The 4,834-nt window shown below is 36.5% G+C and overlaps 1 non-coding gene across 1 annotated transcript; it reads right to left on the bottom strand.

The window, feature by feature from the left end:
• Positions 1–1,479: 1,479 nt before the first annotated feature.
• On the bottom strand, positions 1,480–1,585 carry LOC128291230 (small nucleolar RNA R71). Its single transcript, XR_008281006.1, has one exon. It is a non-coding gene; the product is annotated as a small nucleolar RNA R71 (small nucleolar RNA).
• Between the last annotated feature and the right edge of the window lie 3,249 nt (positions 1,586–4,834).

Genomic DNA, 4,834 nt, shown 5'->3' with positions numbered 1-4,834 from the left:
TTTTACATGTATGTGTATGTTTAAGTCTGATAATGCCTCGTATCCTATCCCGACGTCGGAGACGAGTAAGGGGTGCTACATTTTCAAATAAAATCAAGTCTTTATTTCATTTATGCATGATTGAAAGGCACTTGAATTAGTTAAGCGATCCTAACCAGACGATGGCTACTGGACGCATAATTGAAATGTGCATGCTCATTTTATATCCTAACATCATTAAATTGCAGGTTGCATAACAACTCTAACCAAGATCTATTATCTGGAGAATTTTATATTTGTGTGATTAAACTTTTTCAAACCTAACACGTCCCTGTTACCTCACACGAATGCTAAGAAACCCTTAGTAAATAAGGATCAGTAAAATGCGTATTTACTAAGTAAAGTATTCCGAAGGACCTAATGTGATTTTCCAAACTCATTAAAGATCAAGCTTCATGGAATGTTTTTTCTGAATGTTATTAAGCATGTTGATAATAAATTGAGTTTAATTAATGTAATTGTCCTAGTTTATTTATGTTATAATTGTTGCAAATTGTGTTTAATTTTGCTAAAATCTATTTCATTCATATAGTTTGCATACTTAGGATAATCTGCATTAGGGACATTGCATTTAGTTTAATATATTCAATTTTCACTTCTCAACCATATTGTGTTTTTATTTACCAAGTTGTTAGTATAATTTTACAATTAAGTTATTAAACACAAATACAATCCTTGTAGAGATGATAACTCTATACTTACTTATTACTTGATAAAGACTGTGTACACTTGCACAAACCTACGCATTACAAGTTTTTGGTGCCATTACAGGGGATATTTAACTGTTTCCATTGTCTTTTTTTTTTGTGAAATTATTTACTTCCAATTTGGTTTATTTCTAACATTACTAACTTATTCTCTTTAATTTTGTGATTTTCTTTTCAGGTGTTTATAAGCATAGATCAGATTATCGATTTACTCCCTGTAGACCTTGAAATTGAGTGAACTTTTAGAAAAAGAAGACGTGAACGAACAGCTCAAAGACAAGTCGAGATGGACCTTGGAAATCAAAATCAAGACCAAGGTAATGAAGCCAATCATGTACGAAACCCAATCCTCATTGCCGATGATAGGGATCGATGCATCAGACAATATGCTGTGCCACTTTTAGTGAGTTAAATCCAGGAATTAGAAGGCCAGAATTGAGGCAACCCAATTTGAATTGAAACCAGTGATGTTTCAAATACTTCGAATGGTGGGCCAATTCAGTGGTATGCCCACAGAAGATCCATATCTCTACCTTCGATTGTTTATGGAGGTGAGTGATTCATTCAAGATAGCCAGTGTGACTGAAGACGCACTGAGGTTGAAGTTATTTCTATACTCATTGTGAGATCCAGCATGAGCATGGCTCAATTCATTGCCACCAAGTTCCATATCTATATGGAAGAATTAGCAGAGAGATTTTTAGTTAAGTATTTCCTGCCTAGAAAAAATGCTAAGTTGACGAACGAGATCACACTTTCCAACAATTGGATGATGAATCTTTGTATGAGGCTTGGGAGCGATTCAAGGAGTTACTTCGTAAGTGTCCTTATCATGGGATTCCTCATTGTATCTAGTTGGAGACATTCTATAATGGTCTCAATGCACATACAAGATTGATGGTAGATGCTTCTGCGAATGGTGCAATTTTGTCTAAGTCTTATAATGATGCTTATGAGATCATTGAGAAGATCGCAAGTAATAACTATCAATGGCCAACAAATTGAATAGCTTTAGGAAGATGTGTAGCTAGAGTTCATGAAGTTGACGCCCTCACTTCGTTATCTATGACAGCCCAAAATTGACCCTAGTCGGGAGGTGGTTTCGGGACCACAAGACCGAGGCATAAAAATAATTTATAATTTATTTTGATGCCTATAATATGTGTTAATTCATGTGTGACATTTTGATGTTTCGATTTAGAGTTATGAATGTGAATTTAATTAGAAAGGACCTAGTAGTAAACTTTGAAAGTATGATGGGGAAAGGTGTGATGACTAGTTGAACATGCATGCAAAAATAAGGGATTTGCATGTCAATTTCCCCCCCACAACATGAAGTGGCCGGCCATGGCAAGAGTGGATGGGCAAAACATGTCATGAAACATGTTTTGTTGGTGCATTAGGGTGAAATAATAAAACAAAGAGCATGGGCAAAGAAAGAAAAAAAAATGGTCTCATCCATGCTTCCCCCCCCCCCCTTGGCCGTGAGTTGAGAGAAAGGAAAAGAAAAAATTTGGTTCATCCATTCTCATTTTCTTTGGGCTGAAAATTCTAAGAAGGAAGGAAATTTTGCTCCATTTTTAGTTTAGAAGAGATCTAGAAGGAGATTTGGCTATACTTGCATCAAGATTAAGGTATGTTGAGGTTGTGTCATGAGATTCATGCTTGTTTTGGTTGCTAACTTGATGTGCATGTTAGCCATGGTTCAAATCCTTGCTATGCCATGAAAAATGGTATTTGGCCAAGGTTGATATTGTGTTAAAGCCATTGCATGCTAAATGTGAAGCTTGTTGATGATGCATGTAATGATGGATTGACTACTCTTGAAATTTCTTTTAGTATTCTTGAGTAGGACATTGAATTCTTTGTTTAACCATAACCGAAGTTGAAAGAGTATGGTTGTGATGTATTCGCCATGGTGCATTCATGAGCATGATTTATGCTTGTTACTTGATTGGTAAAATTTGTGTTTGGATGGGTATGAACCCCTTGAGATTGACCTTGCACCTATATGTGTATACATGTTTGCACATGATGTATTGGCATGACATATATACTATTTCAAGGTATATATTTGCTTGTGATGATGTTTTGGTTATGAAGTACATGAGAGATGTGTATTAAGCTACAATATGTAATGCGTTAGTTAGTAAAATGCATGCTGTTTTGTGTGGTATTAAGTGCATAATTGGCCTCAACATGGACATGCATATTCGGCCACATGAGGGAAATTGGTGTGCATGCATTCGGTTAGAGGCAAGCATATTGATGCCTATTCTTGGCTTAGAAAATTCGGCTAAGAGGAATATTAACTAATGTGTTGAGTTCGATTCGTGATTTCGTACATATGCGACTTTGATGCCTAATGAGCATATATATTGGCTAGGTATCTTGAATTCCTCTTCGATGCTCAAATGATAAAACCAATTTATTTGTTAAATTAAGCTCAAGAGCAAAGGGAGCTAAATCCGATAAGGGAAGGAAAAAGTCGTCGAATAGCCGTCAAATCGTTCGACCACGTCCGAGGTAAGTTTTGAGTATCGAAACTTAGATTTTGATTCGATTGAATGAAGTAATAAGCAATCGAAATTGTGCCTTTGTATGTGGCCATTGAGCCAAAATGATATTTTGCTAAGTGAATTGTGCATAAAAGTTGTGTTATGAAATTGAAACAAAGATGTGTAGGAATGTTCGAGTGATATCGGGCTAAGCCCAAGGCAATTGTGCGAGTTATGATATCGGGCTAAGCCCAAGGCAATTGGGTGAGTTATGATATCCGGGCTAAGCCCAAGGCAATTGTGCAAATTGTGATATCCGGTTAAGTCCCAAGGCCTTTGTGCGGGTTACCATAACCGGGCTATGTCCCGAAGGCGTTTGAACAAGTAGCTATATCCGGATAAACTCCGAAGGTATGTGATTCGAGAACTTTGAACTTGCTGGAAAATTTTCAGTTAATGCACTTGTGAAATTCCCAACAACAAGGTATGTTTTGTGTGTGCTTCGCACACTATGAGTAAGTGCGTATGAATATTCGCTCTAATGATAAATGAGCTATCGGCATTAACTAGGCCGTTATTTGTGTATGAATATAAGAGTTGGGATTGTGAAGTAAGCATGTCTTTGAGAAATTGTGCATATGAATTATTGTTTAGCTACTTGAATGCTATGCTTTGGTTGTGTGTATATTATGGCTCGAAACTTACTAAGCATAAATTGCTTACTCCGTTTCTTTGTTTCTCTGTTTATAGATTTTGCTCGTTACCGATCGGATTCGGGATCATAGAAGTTGAAGTCAACCACACTATCAAAGCCCTTTTTGGTACTCCTTTAGTTGAGTTTTCGATATGGCATGTATAGGACCACCCTCGGTTGTTTTTAAGTACTTTGTGATGTATATGTGTGCGGCCATGAGAAAATGGTTCGTAAAAGTGGAGTTTGGAATTTGACCATATGTGGTTTGTAATTATATTTGGTTTCATGATGTGATTATGGTTTGGAATGAGAGTGTTGGTCACATGATCAGCCATTGGAATGGCTAAATATGATCATATGTGGACCTAAGTATGACTAGACTATAGTTGGTCCATGGGAACTACAATATAGGTAAAGCCTACCTTAAAAACAGAGGCTGCCAGCTGCAGTGACGTGGATGTGAAAAATCACCAAAATTTGTAGGAATGGTGTTAAATAGTGAATAAATTATGTGATCTAACCTTGACGAGTCTATTTTCATATGAAAGTAACGAAACGATCATATGAACAGTATACTGAGAGATATTAAAGTTCTCGTGAGACAGGGCCAGAACGGTTTCTGGGTCCCCTGTCGCGACTTTGAAAATTTACCATAAATTATCAAGAATGAATTAGAAGTCATGCCTTATATGTCAAGATTCCTTTTTCAGTCTAATTTCATTAGAAACAAACGACATCAGTATTGAAACCCTGTACAGAGAGATATTCAAGTTGTAACACGCAAAGGTCAGTGTAGTCAACCCCTGTAACATGGGTGAATTTAACTAATAAACTGTACCAATTGGCCCGACAAAAAATTCTAGAAAAAAATCCAGGGATGAATATATGAGTCTAAA

This window comes from Gossypium arboreum, chromosome 3, assembly GCF_025698485.1.
Source record: "Gossypium arboreum isolate Shixiya-1 chromosome 3, ASM2569848v2, whole genome shotgun sequence".
NCBI classification, from domain to species: domain Eukaryota; kingdom Viridiplantae; phylum Streptophyta; class Magnoliopsida; order Malvales; family Malvaceae; genus Gossypium; species Gossypium arboreum.
This window is presented reverse-complemented; position numbering and strand designations above follow the sequence as displayed.